We start from the raw sequence: 24,155 nt of genomic DNA on the forward strand, positions 1-24,155 counted from the left end.
GTGTTGGGGGAGGGTATGTGAAGGATTAAGTGAGATCATTGTTTAGGAGAGTGCCTGCTCTATGGTAAGAAATGTCTGCTATTATTATTACTGTTGGCCCAAGTGTCTGAGTCAGATCACTCTACATTGCCACCTGGAAGTGGAAAATCAATGCCTAATTTGACACACCTCAGAAAAGGAATGACATGAAAAGGAAGGAGAAAAATATTACAACATCCACCCCTAACCTTATACTTAGTACTTCATTAACATTGTTATTATTATTTTTGGAGTCTCCCAACCATTTCTGCAGAATTTTTTTTTAACTCATGGATCATAGGATTCAAATTGGTATAATTCTTTCTTCATTATAATTTGCCATATGTGAGCACGTTGGCTATATTTAGCCTATGAATATAAAAATTTTACCATGTTGCCAAAGTGCCAGGATTTTAAAAAATTTGAATCTAGTCAAAAGTGTTTGGTTTGCAGAGGAATCAGCAGGCCCAGAAAATTTAAGATACTTGCCAAAATAGATTGCAGACTAGAATTTGGATTTTCTCATTCCTTAACAACTAGTTTATGGAAAACTTACATAAGACTCAAAGAGCCTCAACTATAGTAAGATACCTAAGAAACACATTTAATTGTGATGCGAGTTTGAAACAGATGTAAATTTAAATGGAAATGAATCTGTCCTTCACCCAGATGGTATCAGCTCAGTCCCACATTTTCCCTCAAGGGTTACCAGAAGAAGTAGCCTCAAGAACTAGGATCCAGTGCTCCTTTCTTAAGTCCAGGCCAGGTTTTTCTTTTCAAAATCTGGATTTTAAAAAAAAAAGAAAGAAAGAAAAAGGAAAATGGGGTGGGGGAAAGCCCTTTATTGTTATCTGGCTGATTTCCTCACAGTCTTTTCCTAAGAATATTCCTTGGTTAGTCACTCTTCATGGTGTTGCATTTATTTTCTCATATGATGAAAGGTTAGGAAGATCCTACATATTATAAAGATGATGTCTAAATAACCACTCCATTGAAAATCTAGTCTCCCTTTTTTAAAAAGGGCTTTTTATTTTTATTGTAATGATTGATTTGGGTGAGGGTTTTAAAATTTATTCTTATTGTTGTTGTTGGTTGTTTGCTTGCAAGTAATGAGCTTATTTTTCTAAAGAATCATCTTGATAAGGTAGCTGTCGACACGTTTTAGGAATCCAAAGGAAGCTTAGGAAGGATGCTTTCTAAAAATAGCTTCATACACACTAGAAGATTGATTAACACCACAAACGTGTACACATACACACATCCCCCCCCCCCCCCCCCCCCCGTCTCCCTCTCTCTCTCTCTGTCTCTCTCTGTCTCTCTGTCTCTCTCTCTCGGGATTGCTAAGCCAGCAGTTTACTATCATCAGTAAACGTGACTGGTATAATTTGCCTGGTGCCTTCTCCCACTGCCCTTCTCTCCTTCCTCTTAGTGCAGCACCTGATACCCAGCTGCAGCTCGGTATCCCCCAGGCTGGTCAGAGCTCTCTGGGTGACAGGGAACCATGCCATGCTTCCTTGCTAGCCCATTTCTAAATTTGAGCTACAATTTAGTTGCTTGGATTCTGCCTTGTTTCTGAGTTCATTTCCACTTTGTGACACTTTTCCAGGACCCAGGCCCTTATTTTTTTCTCCTGTGCTACAGTCATTATGTCTATAACCTGTAAGATATCACAGCTTTCCAGGATGGAAATTCACTTTTATTCCTGTCAAAATCTCCTAAGAACTAGATTTTCACCATGCATCTGGGATTTTGCTTCAGTCCTCCCTAATATCAGTGACTAGCCGGTTGCCTGGATCACTGCAAATCACCTGCTCCTGGACTTAGTGCTGATAATTCTGCCCTGCAATTTCTTGAGCATCAATTATGTATCAGACACCAAAACTGGTGATTACCTCACTATAGGTAGTATACAGTCATGTGATTAAGAACACTGACTCTGCAGGGGAGGTTCAAATTGTAGCTCCATGAGTGATTAGCTATATGAGAGCAAGACACTTAATACTTCAGTGCCTTAATTTCCTTATCTATAAACCTAAGGGGGGGAGGGCATTATTATTATCCTCAAAATCATTACTATCTCACATAGTTACAATCACATAAATTTTAATACTATATTCTTTTAGAACCAGTTCTGGGCACACAGTAGGTGCTTAATAAATAGTTGCAGAATGAATATATAATCCATTGTTGCAAAGCAGACTTTATTTGTTTGCTTGTTTATTTATTGTGATCAAAGAAAAAACAAATCCCAACCACAGTTAGTCTCAGTAAACTAAAGGAGGAGAATAGAAAATCAAAAGCAGATGATCATATCTCAAAAAATATTATTTTAGTTTCAGAATATCTTTTTGCTTTCAGCAGATCCTCATTTATAGAAGAATAACTACTGGGGTCATAACCTTAAGATATAAGCCCCACATTATATCTGATTTACTTCCTAAATTAAATTTAGAATAGATTGGTTTTAAAAAGACATTTACAAACTGTGACCCACTCATACTTCCTTGGTCTCCTATATTGGTTGTAGAAAGGGAGGGGATAAAGGAAAGAGGGAACAAGGACGAGTCAGGGATTACCAGCTGAAAGGCCAGGCAAAGCATCACAGTGTGACTTTGAGGGGCATAGTGGATATTTATTGTGTTTTACCTGCCTAGCTTCCATTCTTCCTTCACCTGGCATTAGTACCTCTACTTTCTATTTGAGAACTCCCCTTCCCCTAATTTCCTCATGTATTGGAAGAGGCCATCCAACCCTCCAGCTGCAGTGGAGGTCTAGGATCCAAATCTCAGGCCAACTGGAACATTCTGTTTTCCTAGCCCCAGTGATTAGTTCAAGCTTAGTCGCTTGACCCAAGTCAAGCCAATTAGATATGGGTCCAGGATTTGGAGGTAACTGTTGGAAACAGGGATTCATTTCTCACTGGAATGTCTTAGAATTTAGAACTAATTTAGATCTGTTGACAACCATTTTATCAAGACAGAAGGAAAGCCTGAATAAAAATGGAGCTAATGGAGGGTAAAGCAGAGCCTAGCAATGAAGATTGCAATATTCCTAACCAAATTATTCAAGCCTCTGGATCCAGCTTGTCTGAAGGATGTGTCACCTTGAACTTCTAAGTGAAATGAGCCAGTAAATTCCTGCTTTTGCTTAAGCAAGTTTGAGTTGTGTTTCTGTCACTTGAAAACTAAAAATTGAGGTAAGGTTCATAATAGTAAAATGTATAGATCCTGAGCATATAATTTAGTGCATTTTGACAAATGTGTATACCCATACGGCCAACACCCAAATCATGAAATAGAACATTTTCATAACTCCAGGAAGTTCACAGAGGTTCACTTTAATATCCAAAGTTTCACAGAGTCCAAACAGTATTAGTTGTATTCTCAGTATTCATTGATTGAGAAAATACATATTGACAGAAAATTGTTAGTAATTCAGTCATGTTTTTACATAATTATTTGTTTTAGTAATCATAATCATTTAGAAATATTTGAGTAATCAAAGAACTGTTCACATGTATTTGAGATCTTACTTTTTTCGTGTTATGGACTGAATGTTTGTGTCCCCTCAAATTCATATGTTGAAATTCCTAACCCCCAATGTTATGGTATTAGGAGGTGGGGCCTTTGGGAGGTATAATTAGTTAATTAACGGGATTAATGTCCTTATAAAAAGAGACCCTAGAGAGCTTTCTCTGCTCTCCAGCAGACTGCAGCCTCGAAGAGGGCTCTCACCAGTATGCGATTATACTGGTACGGTACCCTCATCTCCTGCCTGCAGATCAGTAAGAAATGAGTTTCTGTCGTTCATAAGACACCCAGTCTATGGTACTTCGTTAGAGCAACTTGAACTGACTAAGACATTTAATGAACAGATATTTCTTAGTGTCCATTAGGATTCAAATGCCTTCAGAAATAACCTTCCAACAACCTCCCCAGGGGTCTGCATCTTACGGATTAACAGCTTCTGCCTTAGCTCTTCCAAAACGGGTATGATCAGGAGCATTTGGTTGAAAGGCGCATGGCAAAATACAAAAAGATTCCTAGTATCATCATGACCACTGGCAGTTCACAGTGGGGTAAAAATCAAGAGTATGAATGCTAAGATCCATCTCTGCTACTTATTAATTATGTAAATATTGGCAAGAAATTAATCCTTTTACAATCTCACTTTCTTCTGTTAAACTGGAATGATGACTTAACTTACAGAGTTTTTATGAGGATCAGATAATGTGTGAGAATCTTGAAAACTCTAGCTTTTATTCTTTTATTGCTACTCATTAATAAATATAGTATTTGAAAGGATATATTTTATTGAAGTATTCCATACATGATTCTTTTACCTGGCAAATCTCATGCTGATTTATATGAGTAGAGTCCCTTAGAGAAAGGTTAATGGAGTTTAATCTCAATCAAAAAATCTCAGCTTGATCACATGAGACTTTCAGAATCTCAGACAAGTAATCTTAGAACTGGACTCTATTCCATAGATATGAATCTGAAATTTACAGATAAGGGGAAAAAAAGACTAAAACCTAAGTGATTTACTCAGGTCAACACAAAGCATTGTAGTAGGATCAGGGCTCAAATTCCATTCTCCCAACTTCAGTGCTTTTTACTGCTACTTGTTAATAAACTATTTAAGGGCATGTGTTTTACTAAAGCATTTATCACTGTATCACCAAACACACTAAAAGTTCCCAGGATCCTCTTTGATATATGGAATCATATTCCTACTTAAGAAAATATATGTGTGTAAAATTGCCTTTCTGACAGTTTCCACTCTCCTGGTTGTTTTGTCTCAGGAGTAATTTAGTGCCCAAGAGGCTAAAACATGCGTTCTCCCTGCATCTCTATCATTCACTTGGAGGATGGAGTTTCTCCAGGGTTGATTGGGCACCTAAGAACATTAACAGTGTATCCCAACATCATAAGCTTTGCCATCACCATTCTCTACCTATGTATGAACCTTTAGAGTCACAGCTGTGCTCCACTTCTGATGTCCAGAGGTTTAGTAACCACCTAACACACCATGGAGTCCACAGGGGAAATATTAAACGGAATGATTTCATAGTAATCAGAGCTGATTGCAGTGGAAGCAACATGCCTACTGAAGTCATAAACTATACCTTCATTGGTACCCTAGGGAGCAAGAAATTTGGCTTTCTCAGTCTTCAGATCCACAAAGGTAGAAATGAGAGGGGACATAAACAGAAGCCAACTTTATATTTTCTAGTATTTGATTCAACTTTGGTCCCAAGGCTTGAAGAGCAGGCAGCAGAGTTGGTAATTAAACTACAATGGAAATGAATAGTGCTGCCAAGTTGGCCCCATTGTCATTTGGTGCTGTGTAATAACTTGTAAAGTCCTGGTGTCTCCTGGTGAGGCAAATGTACTTTACATTAACCCTGGAAAGCTAAACAGTATTGCTAGTAACTCGGAAGAGATTATGTTGGACAAACTCTACTACCAGAAGTATAATCAGTAGCTGCAGTCTCAGTGTCACTCACAGTCATTCTATTTGGAACTGCTTAAGATGATTAATGATAAAACTTATCAGACCCATTCATACAGTATATTTTCACCTGTGCTCTCTATATGGCTACAAATTATATCTATTGAAACCTACAAATTACAAATGTAATTAAGCCCTAGGTAAGAGATTAAATTCCAACTCACATACCCTCTAAGCAAATTGTACCTAATAAAAGTAGCTTACATTTGTTGAGCACCTATATGCCAGGCAGTAAAAAAATGTATCCTGTGTAGCTCGTTATTCATGAGAACTCTGCACAGTTGGTCTTATCAGTAGCATAAACCTGAGGAAACTGAGGCTCAGGGAGGCTATGTAAAGTTGCACCCAGTTACTAAGGTGGCAGATGGTAGACCAAGGATAGAACCCAGATGTGGCTGATCCCAAACTCCACCTTCTTTCAACCATGGGCAATAGCATTTGGGCATAGGTGTTATACAATTCACTCATCTTTCAAAGCCCATCTCAAGTCCCACCATTTCTATGGAGGCTTCTTTGAGTATTTCCTTAAAAAACAAAACAAAACACACAGGCCTCAGTCAGAGTCAAACAGACCTGGTTTGAGTACCCCAGCTCTGCCATTTGTTGACCATTTGGCCCTGGATGATTCATTTAACCTCTTTAAACATTACTTTCCTTACTGTAAAATGGGGGTAATAATACTACATCATGAGACTTTCCAGAGGGTAAAAGGAGATGCCTGAGAAGCATGCATGTAGTGTCTGGTACATGCTAGCGGCTAATGTTTTTTGAGGATTTTCTCTGTGCCAGACACTGGGGTAAGAGATTTCCACTCATTATTTCACTTAGTTCTCACAGCCACCCTATGATGTAGTTACTAACACCATCCCCATTTTGTAGATGAGGCAGTGAGGCTTCACAACATTGGATGTTGGGCCAATGTCACACCACCAGTAAGTGGCAGAGCGAGTGGGCAGTCTGACTCTAAAACCCACACTCCTCACTGCTATTAGGGAGTTCTTCAGAACTATGAGAGAGATATGAGATCAATTTAGGTGGTCATGACCAGCATTTTTTAATGAAATATAAGAGAAAGCGTAAAATAGATTAGAATAGAAATATCAGTATATCCCACACGGTAGAGGTAAACATTCTGTGAAAATTTTGTTTAAGCTGTGTGTGCATGTGTACTTGGTATTGCTGTGGAGTATATTTTTTTACTATAGGTTACGAAAAATTTTACATACACTGCATTATACTCTTTCTAAATAACAGGTACTCAGTAAATGATCATTCTCTTCCTTTCCAAGTAATATGTCACATTGTTTTATCCTTAAGGGCAAGGATAATGTTACTGTTGCTGTCGCTGTTGTTTTTAGTTTCACCTGGTCACGTATAGTTTGATAACTACTTATTGATCCATGCTAATATTCAATGACAGTGACTTAACTTGAGCTGTTTCATTATTTGTTCACTTATTCAACAACTATTTATTAAGTGCTTACTATGTTCCAGGTATTATACTAGGGACAGGGGGTTCAATGGTGAAAAAAAGACATAGTTCCTGCCCTTAAAGAGTTTACAACCCCATCGGGAGACCAGACATCAAACACACAATAACACCTAAAGCAGTAAGTTCTCCATCAGCATATGTGAGGGGTCCTGTAGTATTGGGTTGGCCAAATTCATTTGGTTTTAGGTAAAAATGAAAGACATTTGTCATTTTCATGAAGAATTTTATTGAACAACGTATTTACTAGCCAAATGAACTTTTTGGCCAACCCAATATATTATAACCTAGTTTTTAGGGTAAAAGGAAAAAGACACTACAGTTGTTTTTTGTATCAAAAACAAACAAACAAAAAACAGTTGAATTAGTTCAGGAGTAACACAGAAAGCTTCACAGAGAAAAAAAAAACATTTAAACTTTATAAAGTTTATAACAACTTTAAACTCAAACTTTGTTTAACCCAAGGCAAAGATCACTGAAGAAAAATTATCTTACTTGGTTGTATATTAAGCAGCGCAAGGAGACCCCGAAATCAAAACTAAGCCATGTCCAATTAAGCTAAGGAAGACAGTTTAATCTTTATCAGTGGGTTGCAATATTACTGTCCCTCTTTTTCCCTTATATACAAATATCCCCACTTGCTTTTTTTTTCCCTAGGATGGAATGGTGTATGATGAGGGTTTTCAAGTACTAGTGAGATTGAAGTATTTTCCTACATAATGTACCACAAACAGATTTAGAAATGTCGGTTTTAGATGCTATGATGCATATTCAAATTTTCCATGCAATGGATTAGAAAGTAGCATGACTAAGTTGAAGAGCCAGTGAGCTAAAATACCTCCTGTATGCTTCATAAACTGAAATATTAATAAAGTGGAAAATCAAAATAAGGGAAATTTAGGGATTCTCATGTCCCCTTATTACAGGCTTATTTCTGTGGGTCCAATTTCAGACAAAGAAAAGAGTTATAATGGAAAAGAACACGGAGTAAACAAGAATGAAAAAAGGAACAGAAAAAAAGAATAAAAGCAAAACTGAAGAGTCAGCATCAAGATACCCCATCTCCATAAAACAATGCTTATTATAGTCTTCCCTCTTAGTAGAATCTCCAGCTGAGCTACTGGGCTGCTCTATCAAAAATTGGCAACCTTTGTATACTGCAGTGCATCATTCACTGTTTATTGCCAATTGGAAAGAAATCTTCAGTTACATTTAAAATGTTCTAGTTTGAGGTGACTTTTCCGTGACATCTGAGAGCTGAGTTTTTCAGGAGAACTACAGGGTCTCTGCTTCTCACCAGTTTTTTTGGACCCTATCAGGGCTGTGAATGCCTTGTCCCTACGAGTCAGCTGGTGAGCTAGAGGAAAAGTCTTTCTGCTCCACACTGAGAGGGTCCATAATGGAGTAAGGCTAGAGCAGTCCTGACATGGCAGAGTGTAGTTTTCTTGGACTTTGAATGTGGAAAACAACAGTGCAAAGAGAATGGTCAATTCCATTGGAGGCTGAAGGACAACCCTGCCTCAATCAGGTTTCTTTATGGTGCCAGTGACAATACCCTAACTCAAACATGTAAGAAACAAAGTAGCCTTGATTGTCTCACATTGCCCAAAAGTCAAAATCAGAATACCTGGATCAGACGTTCAAATGCTATTTTTTTGGACTCTCTCCACCTTCGGGTCAGTTGTCCCCTACGTTGCTTTATTCTCGAGCAGGCTCTTCCCAGTGACGGTGTGAAAATGACTATAAGCAGCACTAAACTGACTTCAAAACTTCATCCAGAGGAATTCACCTCTTTCTTAGTAATTCTAGCAGTAGTTTTGAGACTAAATCTGAGCCACGCGCCAGCAGTGGGTATGGAAATTTCTCTAAAGGAAAACAGATTCTGTTACCAGAAGCAGGAGAGATTAAATTGGGGCCGTAAAAACCAACAAAACCACTTATCTGCTGTGCCCCTCGGATGATCGTTTTGATCATCAACTAAAAGCAGAAATTTCACAATCAGAGATAGCCTTTATTCTCCCTTTTGTAAATTGACTCGTAATCTATGATGTTTCCTCAGGAAAACGTCAAAGGCACTGTGATATACTAGGGTACCTGAGTGCCATGCCATTTTGAAGCTTAGACAGAATACCAGTAGAATTGACAAGTTCTTCCTGTGAGTTTGCTGACACAGGGTACTTTAACACCCTTGGTAAATCAAGCAGCAGGCTTCCATAGCTCCAAGGTAAAGCAAGGATGTGTCAGCCAATTTCCTGACAGGAATTGATAGCTTTGGGTAGGGACCTCCTGCTCTTTTTTACTGTGGAAATGCCTTCATATTTCTGAACTCTTTCACGTTTCTTCCCATTTTGCTGATCATACATCATTATTTAGATTAGTGATTTCCAATTGTTTTAAAAATGAGAACTCCTTTCGAACATAAGAGTTTATAAATGTCTCATGATAGCAGTTGAATGTCTTGCCTATATTGATATATTGACTAAAAATACATAATATCAAGTAAATTTAGTAAAATTAATATTTTTAAAACAATTTGTATCACATTGATTACAACACATGTGAAAATGAATAGTATATGCATGTGCAAGTTATAATATTTATTCAATCTACATAGGGATATATAGATTTCTTATAATAATTCCATAAACCCTTTCTTTAATAGGGTCAAGAAATTGGGGACAGATGGCTTAGAATGATTCTTTCTATAGCTCTGCTGTTTGTCTTAACTGTAAAGGCCCAGGCCTCCAAATGTAAGATCAGAGTCCCACATTCAGCATCCTCTAACCCTCTGTTTACATTTCCTTGAAACAACTAGCTCAAACTCTAATTTCAATTGGGAGAGAACTGACTAGCTGCCAAGGGAATTTACACTGACCATCACTGCCAAGATGATGAGTTACAACCAATTCTAGACGATGGAAATGAAAGTGACCGACTCAACATGTACTCCATGTTGAAGGCATCTGCCAAAAAGAAAACTAGGACACGTTGATTTAAGACCTGTCTTTCAAAGAATAATGATGAATCTCATCAGAGGCATAGCATTTTACTTTCAATCAGGATTCAAAGCTAGTACAGAAACATTTATACCAAAAGGTAAATTTGTTCAAAAGGTAGAAATTTAATATAAAGATCATTTTGGAGGTTGTATACTCGACAGAGGAGCCACCAACTGCATTTGGAGTTCCTTACACGCGCTCTGTGTACCATTTATCACTGTCACGCTCTGAGGAGCTCCAAATCTGCCTCCTAAAGCCTTCCTCCAGCCTCACAGAGGAGACCCAGAGGAGAGGAGTGAGCTACTCAGAGGGAACACGCTCAAGATTGTAACTCCGGGCCACAGAATTTCCTCTGATCTTTCAGGAGGAAAACAGTAAATAGAATTAATTAATGAATTAATTAAAATTTTGAATTGCCTCCCCAAATCGCAAGCATTTGTATTTGGGAAGTTCTAGTGCTAATTTGTAGACAACTGGCCAACATTTGGTAACTAGTACGCTAATGCAGATCTGGGTCCATGTTACATTCAGCTAAAAAATCGTGTAAAAAGGAAAAAAAATTTAAAGGATGGCATTAAATTATATTTCTTATGTAAAAACCAGTGTCATTGTGTTTAAATGATTGCTTTATTCTCAGTATAACTTCAGCCATTGGGGATGCTGATCCCTGAACTTGTGCTGGTTAAGAATAGGGACTTTGGAAGGAGACTAAGGCCAAGAAATCCTAGTTCTGCCCTTAACCAGCTATGTAACCTTGGGCAAGTCACTCTCTTGCCCCTTAAACTACAGTTTCCTTGTATTTACAGTGCTACTACAAATCCGTAAAATATTAGACTTATTATGACATAATTAATGTAAAAACATTAGCAAAATAAGTGGAACATGTTAACTACTAATAAATGTTGTCTCTTATTACAGATTGTGTTAGGGACAAGATATCTTAGAAGTAATTTCATATTCCCGGTCCCACCCCAGCTAATAAGAGAACTTTGTCTTTATCTGCTCAGATTCTTCCCTTGCCCTTGCCTTAAGCTCTAAGAGAATTTTGCCAGAGTAGTTCCTAACCTTTTTGTAAGTATAAGCAGAACCACATTAAACAAAAGATAGAATTAAAAAAAAAAAAAAAAAAAAAAACAGAGCTTCCCTGGTGGCGCAGTGGTTGGGAGTCCGCCTGCCGATGCAGGGGACACGGGTCCGGGAAGATCCCACATGCCGCAGAGCAGCTAGACCCGTGAGCCATGGGCGCTGAGCCTGCGCGTCCGGAGCCTGTGCTCCGCAACGGGAGAGGCCACAACAGTGAGAGGCCCGCGTACCGGAAAAAAAAAACAAAAAAACAGGCTGAGTAAACCTGCAGAATGAAGAGCTGAAAGTCCATGTGTTACATGAGAAAAGCATTTGGGGGGTCTCAGCAATATATTTGGAGTCTGAGACACTGAGAAGGAAGCAAAGGGAGTTTTGAAAGATATTTTACTGTGGATTATAAATTGAATCTACTTTCATGATTTTTAAGGGATGAAAGTAACAATTAGCTTTCTGTTGTAATTTGGTTTTGGGTCCATGAATTTTTTTAAAGATTTTTTTTCATGTGGACCATTTTTAAAGTCTTTATTGAATTTGTTACAATATTGCTTCCGTTTTATGTTTTGGTTTTTTTGGGCACGAGGCATGTGGGATCCTAGCTCCCTGACTAGGGATTGAACCCGCACCCCCTGCATTGGAAGGCAAAGTCTTACCCACTGGACCACCAGGGAAGTCCCTGAACCATGCTTTTTAATGAAGCATCATGTGGACATTAGGCCATGAGGGGCTCCAGTTTGTACTTCATGCCATCACATTTTCTGAATTATCAAGTGGTACTTCTCTAACAGTGCTGTGACAGGTTTACCCTGACATGATTTCTCCTCCTCACAGCTTCTAATGTGTTAGGTGAACTACACCTTAAACTTAAAGAAGTGAGCCTTTAGTCTCCCACCTTCACCAACAAGATCTTTTCCACCAGCAACTCCCCATAGAATAGCACTGGCGCATCAAAGGAACAAGCAATAGTCAGTGGTCCAGTTCTAGACACCCAATCTTTATTGCCACTACCCCAGATCCCAAACCTAGCTTTAACCAGGTTGGAGAAAGTGACTAGAGAAGGCAGAATAATACAGCTGTTCCTCTCCGATTCCTTCTACGACAGTGAAGTGCTCAAATAATCACTGGCATCATAGTTTTGAGTTAACTTCCGAAAGATACAGTTGATGTTTCTCTTCAGAAACACACATCAGAACTCTTTTTTATGAATCTGTTCCAGGTAATTACTATTTTGCTCAGAACAAAATATCACCTGTTAGAGAGCTTTGGGTACTACTGAACACTTTAAATTCACATAGTGACCAATATGATACCAGGAGTTACAGGAGGAAGAGATCACTTATATTTCAAATACACAACTGAATAGTCAACACAATTCAAATGTTTCAAACATTTAAATCGTTGCCACCCTGATTCATCCTTCAAATAGCAGACTCAAGACTGGTGGTTATTACATCAGCCTCTAAATCACTCTTGTGTAATCAATTAACCTCATCACATTCATATATTCAAACAGCTTCCACCAATGTACAATTTTATCATCACCAATACAATTTGTTTTCAGTTACCAGCTTCACTAATGGCCTTCTGAAATTAATGCTTAGGGAAGTATTGGAAAGTTTCCTGTGTTGTCTGAGGGCTGTATACATTTTCTACACAGCAGCAAAATGATTTGATACTATTACATTTCAAGACTTGGGGATTTTATCTTCTCATATAAAAATGTGCAAGTCAAACAACCCAACCTACCCCATTCTACACAGGGAACTTCAAGTACCCACTCTACTTTCCAAACAAATCAGAAGGTCTATACAGGTTCCTAACACAAAGGACTTTGTGGTGTGCGTTGTAAATAAGTCAGTGGATAATCATAAAACACCTCTTGGCAGTAACTAAATCAAGGAGATCAGTGATGGCTGGCCTAAGCCAGCTATAAATTTTATGGTAATTTTTTAATGAGGCAAAGGAAGGGAGCTTATTAGCACTTTGTCTTTCAGGGTCAAAGGAAAGAGAGCAGGAGAGAGACAGAGAAAGGAATCTAGAGTACCTGGTATTTGGGAGAAGAGGGGAAAGAGTGAGTAAAATAGGAAAAGAAAATAAAGCCAAACAGAAGCCAAGTACCTAGAAGTTTATACAGCTTTTAGCTTCAGGGCAGAAAGTTTCAGTTTGATTTAGTCCTCTAGAGAAACCTGCAGAAAGATTTCTGTGCCAGTGTGACCTTGGCAAACATAAAGAAGGCTCACAGCTTTGACATTTGGGGTGAAATATAGGGGAAAAAAGAGGGAGAGAGATAAGAAATAGATTGAGGAGAAAGAGCAAATGGCGGAAGAGAAACCGTGCCTAAAAAGATAATAACCAGAACCAGGTCAGAATTATTACAACTCATAGTTCTTTGACCAATTCTAACCACTGTGGGACCTCCTCTGGAAACTGGTTTGAAAACCTCTTTGGTAATGGAAGCCCTTTTGCCACCTTGATGGAGAAAGTTCGCATTTCCATTAAGGACTATGAAAATGTATTCTGATTCAGTAAAAGAACAAACCAAAATAGAATTGAGGTTCACTGTTCCAAATTAAATTAGACATTTCATTAGTCCAGTTAGATGTCATTGGCTAAATATAAACCCATTATGGTGATTTTTGAAGGAAAAGAGGTGGGAACAGGGACAAATGCCCTGAGAATCTAGCCTTCCTTTGTAGCTGCATAGGCAAAGCCAGGTGGATAGGAGCCTTGGCAAAGGGATGCAGATAACACGGACGTGTCTTTGGTGAGTTAGCAAGTAATCAATCCTTAAAGCAAGAAGAACTTGTGTCAATGCAGAAAGCAACCAGCCTCTACACAGCAAGAACTCTGCCTGGATTCAAGCATTAGTGTTCAGTTAGCATAACCTTTGATGCAAAGCTGAGCTCTATTCCTCATGACATCGCCACTGGCTTTCATGTGTGTTCTCACAGTTGTTTCTCATCTCTGACTTTTGCCTTTAGTGATGTGACTAAAGGCAAAAGTGACTTTTGCCTTTATCATTTAAGACCTTGCCTTGTCACTTTCATTGTCTTTAAAAACAAAGGAGGTCACGAAAACCTTGTCTTTTCTCAAAGAAATTTTTTTAAATTCACAGACTCATCTCTGTAACCTGAGGCCCTTTTGAATTCCCCTTGATGAGAGAATGAGAAAAAACTTAGAAAGCCTTAAAGAAAGCCCAGTTCTATTTTCTTTTTAATTAATTATAAAATAAAATAATGGAGATGGGTTTCCTACAGAAACAAAGATTCGAATAACACTTAACTGCAGGGTCTTGCATAAGTCAAAGAGAAGAGTGTTCAAAGTAGTGACAAAGTTGGTTAAGGATAGGGTAACGCACATACTAAGCTACCATTTTCCCAGAGCTCTAAAGGAAAGAGAGGAGTTCAGAGCTGTTGGAAAATTATTAATGTCATAAGTAAAGCAAAACTTAGGAGAAATTAAAAAAATTAAATCATTATTTAACACCTGAGAATTTTTTACTTACAAAAAAAAAAGAAAAAAGAAAGAAAGCAAAGACAGGAAAAGAAATAGCTAAATAGACAATTCAAGTAATTTATTTTAATGAACAGCAGTCAACTTCCACAAAGAAAATATCATAAAGATATAATTGGACACAGAAAATATTCAATGTAAGAATTCTAATTTCAGACTTTCCTTGCTTGAATCCAAATTCCCATGCTTCAGCACATCCTATGAAGAATTATAAATTCTTCCCTCTGAGTCAGACCCCAAGCCAGCCATACTGTTTCTGGTTCAGATTTTCTTTCTATCAGTCTGTCAAAAAATGAAGAAAATAAATCACTGGAGTAGGAACTAGAGGCCTTAGATTCTTGCCTTACATCTTGAACTAGCTATTAACAAATAAGTTTTACGTTTTGGCAAAAGTTAAACAGATGGACTTTTGAAGGGGCATTATTAAACCAATTGCTTAACTCCAGGCTGGTTTCAGAGCTGAAGTACAACCCACGAGTTGCAGAAGTGTCCCACACCTAGAAGGGACAAGCACTTGGTTCAGAGCTCTGCTGTCACAGTCTTAAAATTCTTAATTTTTAACAAGGGACGTTACATTTTCATCTTGCACTGGGTCCCTCAAATTTTGAGGTCGATTCTTCCTTAACACTGCCTAGCCTCTGTTTGCATATCTTGTAAGTTCAGGATTGGAAGATTTCCAGCATCATTTCAACTTCACCGTGTGATGACACAAATGCCTCAGGATCATCTGGCATTGAGGGAGCACAAGACCACAATGGCTCTGAGCAGATTTTTCTGGAATTCCATTTCCAGCATTTCCATTCTCATCCTCTAAATTGGCCACTATTCCCAAATGCTGGAAACTGCAGGATTAAACACGGGGGATTATCCTGCTCCTTCCTTCTCTCCTCAGTGAGCGACCTCTCATTACAGCGCCACTGACTAGTTACGTATTGCCACAAACAAACTACCCCAAAGCCGAGGGGCTTAGAACAATATCCATTATTATTGCTCACAATCCACAGTTGGCTGGCTGCTTCTGCTGATCTTGGTCAGGCCTGGCTGGGCATTTGTCTGGTTACAGAGAGGGATACAGAGAGGGGAAGAATTGGAGCCACTTTTGCAATAAATCTGCCACACTCACTTGAACCAGGAGTTCTACTTGCTCTAAAAACTCTACCCTAACAACATATCATTGTGTGACCCTAAGCAAATCACTTGGGGTCTCCCTCCACCGCCTCAGCTGTATGAATGAGGGCGTCCAGCCCTATTACCTCGGAAGCCCCTTCTGCTCTCACATCCTCATAGTCACCCCATTTCAGCCAGAGTTTCCAACCTCCTCTTCCTCCTCTGGACCAGGCACTCATCTCTATATCCTACAGGGCATTGAATCACAGATGGATCAAATTGATCAATTTTTAACCTATTTTGATCATTATAGTTTTGTCAGGCCCTGAAAACATAATTCCAAAAACAAGAGTTCAGAATTCTCAAGGGAAAAGTGTAAGTTCTCAGCCATGCCAGAAATCTTCTTGCTACGTCAGGAAGGGCAGCAAACTGTGAATCCTCCAGGTCCAATGTCTATGGCTCTGTGGCTCCTTTGTCTCTACAGAGCAGAATCCTTTCTCATTTGAATGCTCTCTGTCCCACTCCACCCTCCCACCAGACTGCATCAAGCACTCGTGGCCCAAGCAGAACGCTCTGGCACGGCTCACTGGAGGCCTTTGAGCAGGGGCAGCGTTCTCTTACATAAATGAGAGGGACAGCGTGTTCTCTGTGAAGCCTGCAGGTCCTGTCAGCTTTCTGCTGGCCAGTACACATGCCTTTTAAAAGACAAAAAACCATGAAACGTCACTCCAGAATTAACTCTGGACAGCCAGATCTTTGCCCAGGCTGGACAATGTTCATTTATCAAAGTGACTAACGAATAGTTTAATTTTGTTGGGATCCCCTTTGCTCTTCATAACTCACAATACAGCTCTTACTCTCAGTAAACTCTCTGATAGGACTCTGTAGGGATCAAGATCATGTTTTATTTTTCTGTAAAACATCACTATAGCACAGGAACAGTTCCTACCAATATCTGCAGTCCAAATGTACAGGGCCAGCAAATGCACCCCAGAGGTGGATCGGCATGCTGGATGTGGCTTGCTGGGCACGTGCAGTGGCTGCTTTTTCAGCTGGTTCAGGGAATGGGAGCTAAATTTGGTTTGTGTCATTGTGTTTTAAACTGCAGACTGCTTCTTATGCTGCCAGATATGCCTCTTGTTTGTGCATTCATTTGTGTTTCACTGTCTCCAAAATAAACCTGTCTCTTCAAATCAGGAAATCTTCCACTAAGCCAAAAAAAAAAAAAAATGAGGGATGATGATAGAAGGCCAGCTAGTCTGTCTTTCACACGATGGCATGCCTGTTTTCTCTTCAGTGGCTTTTGTCATTTTGCTGAAAATGTCCATGTTGGCGTTAGGTTGGAGCAACACAGTGGGTTCTTTGGTTGGCCCTCAAGTTGTCTTTTGAAGGTCACTGATGTTTGGTCATTGACCTTGCATACCCTTCAGTCAGTGTTGCTTCTTTTTCCTGTGCGGTCTAATGCTTTGTTTCTCCAATAATTAAACAAGAAAATAGGATTTCCAAAGCTCCTGGATCAGGGCCTATTAGGATGGATGGGTAGGAAGGGCAGGGGATGGGGTGGCAGTTTGCCCTAGCCTTACATTTACAAGAGTCCTCATATTTTCACTTGTTGTCTATAAATTGGGTTATATATACAGCCACGGAGATACAGAATTGAGAGCAGGCATTAATCTTATGCCCCATTCTGCTTCTAATGTACTTTAATGTTTATAAAACTATAATTATCTCTAAAATAGCATACACTTGTAGTCTACTTGTTATGGTAAATGTTTTAATTATTCAAGGGAATATTTAAAATATACTATAAACTTGTCACCTTATTTTGACTCATGTTTTTTTTTTTTTTTAATAAATCAGAAAACTCAAATACTGGAAGTTGCTGGAGCTTCTCTTAACCTCTGAGAGGCCCTACTCTGGGCATTACATCCTCTTTTAAAGAAAATCATTGGAGCATCAGAGCTTTCCATGTTTGGGTGGGGCTGGGGAGTGGGCACCAACTCAGATAGAATAAACAAGGGCTGAAGTCCTAGAGAGGAGTCGTCATGGTCATCTGCAAGTGAGAGCACAAGGTGGAGGACACACCACTTAGTTAGGGGACCTCTGAGCTGTTTCTGGATTCCCCTCCCCACCTCACCTTAGCTTTCAGGATGTTATGCTTAGCACACAAGGCCCTCTGGACCTGGCCCCTGACCACTGTGCAGCTCTTTTTCCCTCCACGCTTCTACCCAGAGCCTGTGCTTTGACCAAATCCAAGACTTAAAACAACCTTTAGGATGCTGTTGAACACTTCCAGACCTTCACACATACTGTTTCTCCTGCCTGAATTGCCCCATCCCTTCACTCTCCACAGCAAGGAAACTCTTATCCATCCCTCATAAATCAGCGTGCATTCTGTACCTCTAGGCTCAGAAAGAAGCTTGAGAATAGTTCTATCAGTCATGAAGTTATAAATCTTTGTTTTACCTGTCCTCTTCTTGAAGGATAGGCTGTATTTTAGTCATTATTTTATCCCCAGTGTATAGCACAATGCGTGGTGTGTGGCAGATTCAATAATGAACAAATGCATGAATAAACGAACTGGACCAGAAGCTTGTTAGAAATGCAGAATCTTGGGTTCCACCCCAGACCTACCAAATCAGAATCTGCATTCTAACAAATGCTAGGGAGATTTGATTGCACATTAAAGTTTGAGTAACACTAATCCACCTTACCCTGATTTCTCACTTGCGTAAACATCTGAAGCATTGACTGTCCAAGGCTCTGGGTTTGGTAACCATGAATGTACCTGCCCTGCACCGTGCTGATACATGTGCCTGTGTGTTTGTGTATACTCACACATTTCCATTCTTGCCTCCTCTCCCAGGAGACCATAAGGGGACTCTTGGCATTCTCTCACTATTCTTTATGGCACCCAGCACTAGGCTATGCCCAGAGTAAGTGCTAGGTACAAATTTATGCAAAAAGCCAAGGGCCACTGAAAAAAATAGGTTTTATAAAACTGTATCATTCATGTCTCTACCACAGAACAGACAATGTCAAATTAAATCTGATGCTGTTGGGAAGGAGACTGAGGTAAATTACCTTGCCTGTAGAAAGCATCAAGTAAAATATAAATTCTTAGTAGACACTACTGGTGGCTCTCACCAACTTGGTCCCCAGCTTCCACTGCTGTCCTTGAAGGGACATATGGCAATCCATTAGCATCGCATTTCCTGTTTCACATTCTATATTTAACTTTCCTTAATCCTGTCATGACTAAAGATTTAGTGCAGTTCAACAACCCATATTTTTCCTTGGGACCCTCAGGAAATGCTTGTCTACTTCATTTCATCCCACATTCCTTGAGTCCATACTTCGCAATCTAATGGCCTCAAGAGTTAATGCTGAATAAAGGTAACTGTTAGTTTATTACTCATTGCACTAGGTAGACCACAACACATATGCACACCGGCTAACTAATGAGGGGCAAGAGAAGCAAGCTCAATTAAGTGGGCAATACTTTATTACCTCGTGGAAAATTTTTCCATAGGAAGATAAAATCTGATACCAAAGCAGTGGGGAAAGGAATTGCTGGAGGAAAGTGATAGAAGTGGGAAAAGAACACTAGCTTTTACTGAGATTCTTCTGGTGGGAAGTACTGTTCTTGGCACTTTATGTACATTATTTCATTTTACCTAATCAATCTAATGAGGTTAGAATCCTAACCCTGATGTTAACAATGAAGGAAACAAGGCTTCTAGGCATTCTCAGATTCACACAGTTAGTCATGGAGCTAGGTTTTGAATGACTTTTTCTTCTTTTTTAAATTTTTTAATTATGGTAAAAAAAAAAACCCACATAACATCAAATTTACCATTTTAACTATTTTTAAGTATCTAGCTCGGTAGTGTTAAGTATATTCACTGCAAAAGCTCTCTAAAACTTTTTTATCTTGGAAAACTGAAACCCTATACCCATTGAACACCACCTACTACCCATCCTTAACCCCAATTACTTTGTCAACTAATCAAAGGCAGTATTTTTGCTCATCTTTTTCTTTTTCCTTACATTTCTTCCACTTTCTCCACCTTCTCATGGTACCATATACTTTTGCAGCTCTGGTATATCTCAACAATGAGGAAAGTGGCCTAAAGATTCTAAAGTCGCAGGGTGTTACATTCCCTATGGCGTCTGTGAAGCAAGCAACAAAGAATAGATTGCCAGTGGAAGAAAATCAAGAGAAGACTATTTGGATCTTGTAATTCTGGAAATCTACCTGCACATTCTGCCTGTGTTAAGGGACGCTCTCTCCATTGACCATTGTTGCATTGAGAAATCAGTTTTTCCTGTCCAAAAGTCTCAATTTGCCACTCCACACACCTGCAGCCAGGATTTCAGCACTGCAGCCTCAGCAACAGCACCATTCCAAATCTCCATGAGACTAACATACACATGCTCTGCCTTGTGGCCATGGCCCTGGAGTGATGCTGACTGTCCCTGGCATCAGACATGCATTCCATGAAGATGAGACAGTGAGAAAGCATTTTGGCCTGAAGTGCAGGTTGACACAACTTTGAATATGGGAAATTTGTAACTTTGTCTTATACAATCTTTGCATAGTTCTGTTTAAATGAGTTTATTAAATATTCAAAGAAAGGGAAACATATACATTGATGTATTAGAAAGCAATCACCAACAAACCAGCTTTACAACAAATGCTAAAGGAACTTCTCTAGGCAGGAAACACAAGAGCATGAAAAGAGCTACAAAAACAAACCCAAAACAATTAAGAAAATGGTAATAGGAACATACATATCGATAATTACCTTAAATGTAAATGGATTAAATGCTCCACCCAAAAGACATAGACTGGCTGAATGGATACAAAAACAAAACCCATATATATGCTGTCTACAAGATACCCATTTCAGATCTAGGGACGCATACAGACTGAAAGTGAGGGGATGGAAAAAGATATTCCATGCAAATGGAAATCAAAAGAGAGCTGGAATAGCAAGTCTTATATCACACAAAATAGACTTTAAAACAAAGACTATTACAAGAGACAAGGAAGGACACTACATAATGATCAAGGGATCAATCCAAGAAGAAGATATAACAGTTGTAAATACTTATGCACCCAACATAGGAGCACCTCAATACATAAGGCAAATGACAAAAGCCATAAAAGGGGAAATCAACAGTAACCAACAATAGTAGGGGACTTTAACACCCCATTTTCACCAATGGACAGATCATCCAAAATGAAAATAAATAAGGAAACACAAACGTTAAATGACACATTAAACAAGATGGAGTTAATTGATATTCATAGGACATTCCATCCAAAAACAACAGAATACACTTCCTTCTCAATTGCTCATGGAACATTCTCCAGGACAGATCATATCTTGGGTCACAAATCAAGCCTTGGTAAATTTAAGAAAATTGAAATCGTATCAAGTATCTTTTCCTACCACAGCGCTGTGAGAATAGATATCAATTGCAGGAAAAAAACTAAAAAATACAAACACATGGAGGCTAAACAATATGCTACTAAATAACCAAGAGATCACTGAAGAAATCAAAGAGGAAATAAAAAAAAATACCTAGAGGGCTTCCCTGGTGGCGCAGTGCTTGAGAGTCTGCCTGCCAATGCAGGGATGCGGGTTCATGCCCCGGTCCAAGAAGATCCCACATGCTGCAGACCAGCTGGGCCTGTAAGCCATGGCCACTGAGCCTGCGCATCCGGAGCCTGTGCTCCGCAACGGGAGAGGCCACAACAGTGAGAGTCCTGCGTACTGCAAAAAAAAAAAAAAAAAAACCTAGAAACAAATGACAATGAAAACACGATGACCCAAAACCTATGGGGTGCAGCAAAAGCAGTACTAAGGGGGAAGTTTATAGCAATACAATCCTGCCTTAAGAAACATCTCAAATAAACAACCTAACCTTATACCTAAAGCAATTAGAGAAAGAACAACAAAAAAACTCCAAAGTCAGCAGAAGGAAAGAAATCATAATGATCAGATCAGAAATAATTGAAAAAGAAATGAAGGAAACGATAGCAAAGATCAGTAAAACTAAAAGCTGGTTCTTTGAGAAGATAAACAAAATTGATAAACCATTAGCCAGACTCATCAAGAAAAAAAGGGAGAAGACTCAAATCAATAGAATTAGAAATGAAAAAGGAGAAGTAACAACTGATATGGCAGAAATACAAAGGATCATGAGAGATTACTACAAGCAACTATATGCCAATAAAATGGAAAACCTGGAAGAAATGGACAAATTCTCAGAAAAGCACAACCTTCTGAGACTGGACCAGGAAGAAATAACAGTGGTAAATACTTATGCACCCAACATAGGAGCACCTCAATACATAAGGCAAATGACAAAAGCCATAAAAGGGGAAATCAACAGTCACAAGCACAGACCAGTCACAAGCACTGAAATTGAAACTGTGATTAAAAATCTTGCAACAAACAAAACCCCAGGACCAGATGGCTTCACAGGCGAATTCTAGCAAACATTTAGAGAAGAGCTAACACCTATCTTCCTTAAACTCTTCCAAAATAGAGCAGAGGGAGGAAACTCCCAAACTCATTCTATGAGGCCACCATCACCCTGATACCAAAACCAGACAAAGGTGTCACAAAGAAAGAAAACTACAAGCCAATATCACTGATGAACATAGATGCAAAAATCCTCAACAAAATACTAGCAAACAGAATCCAACAGCACATTAAAAGGATCATACACCATGATCAAGTGGGGTTTATCCCAGGAATGCAAGGATTCTTCAATATACGCAAATCAATCAATGTGATACACCATATTAACAAACTGTACAATAAAAACCATATAATCATCTCAATAGATGCAAAGAAAGCTTTCCACAAAATTCAACACCCACTTATGATAAAAACCCTCCAGAATGTAGGCATAGAGGGAACTTACTTCAACATAATAAAGGCCATATATGACAAACCCACAGCCAGCATTGTCATCAATGGTGAAAAACTGAAAGCATTTCCACTAAGATCAGGAACAAGACAAGGTTGCCCACTCTCACCACAGTTATTCAACATTGTTTTGGAAGTGTTAGCCACAGCAATAAGAGAAGAAAAATAAATAAAAGGAGTCCAAGTCAGAAAAGAAGAAGTAAAACTGTCACTGCTTGCAGTTGACATACTATACATAGAGAATCCTAAAGCTGCTACCAGAAAACTACTAGCGCTAATCAACGAATTTGATAAAGTAGCAGGATACAAAATTAATGCACAGACATCTCTTGCATTCCTGTACACTAATGATGAAAAACCTGAAAGTGAAATTAAGAAAACACTCCCATTTACCATTGCAACAAAAAGAATAAAATACCTAGAAATAAACCTACCTAAGGAGACAGAAGACCTGTATGCAGAAAACTATAAGACACTGATGAAAGAAATGAAGGATGATACAAATAGATGGAGAGATATACCATGTTCTTGGATTGCAAGAATCAACATTGTGAAAATGACTCTACTACCCAAAGCAATCTACAGATTCAATGCAATCCCTATCAAACTACCACTGTCATTTTTCACAGAACTAGAGCAAAAAATTTCACAATTTGTATGGAAACACATAAGACCCCGAATAGCCAAAGCAATCTTGAGAAAGAAAAATGGAGCTGGAGGAATCAGGCTCCCAGACTTCAGACTATAGTACAAAGCTACAGTAATCAAGACAGTATGGTACTGGCACAAAAAGAAATATAGACCAATGGAACAGGGTAGAAAGCCCAGAGATAAACCCACGCACATATGGTCACCTTATCTTTGATAAAGGAGGCAGGAATGTACAGTGGAGAAAGGACAGCCTCTTCAATAATTGGTGCTGGGAAAACTGGACAGCTACATGAAAAGAATGAAATTAGAACACTCCCTAACACCATACACAAATAAACTCAAAATGGATTAAAGACCTAAATGTAAGGCCAGACACTATAAAACTCTTAGAGGAAAACATAAGCAGAACACTCTATGATATACATCACAGCAAGATCCTTTTTGACCCACCACCTAGAGAAATGGAAATAAAAACAAAAATAGAGAAATGGTACCTAATGAAACTTCAAAGCTTTTTCACAGCAAAGGAAACCATAAACAAGACAAAAAGACAACCCTCAGAATGGGAGAAAATATTTGCCAGTGAAGCAACTGACAAAGGATTAATCTCCATAATTTACAAGCAGCTCATGCAGCTCAATATCAAAAAAACAAACAACCCAATCCAAAAATGGGCAGAAGACCTAAATAGACATTTCTCCAAAGAAGTTATACAGATTGCCAACAAACACATGAAAGAATGCTCAACATCGTTAATCGTTAGAGAAATGCAAATCAAAACTACAATGAGATATCATCTCACACCAGTCAGAATGGCCATTATCAAAAAATCTACAA

At 38.9% G+C, this 24,155-nt stretch overlaps 1 long non-coding RNA gene across 1 annotated transcript in view; it reads left to right on the forward strand.

The window, feature by feature from the left end:
- LOC309971515 overlaps positions 1–23,948 on the forward strand; it is a 115,428-nt gene extending 91,480 nt beyond the window's left edge. Inside the window, exon 2 of the long non-coding RNA XR_014326738.1 lies at positions 23,861–23,948. This is a non-coding gene — a long non-coding RNA (uncharacterized lncRNA). The remainder of the gene's footprint in view (positions 1–23,860) is intronic.
- Positions 23,949–24,155: the final 207 nt, after the last annotated feature.

Source organism: Leucopleurus acutus (genome assembly GCF_964270905.1).
Source record: "Leucopleurus acutus genome assembly, chromosome: 14".
NCBI classification, from domain to species: Eukaryota; Metazoa; Chordata; class Mammalia; order Artiodactyla; family Delphinidae; genus Leucopleurus; species Leucopleurus acutus.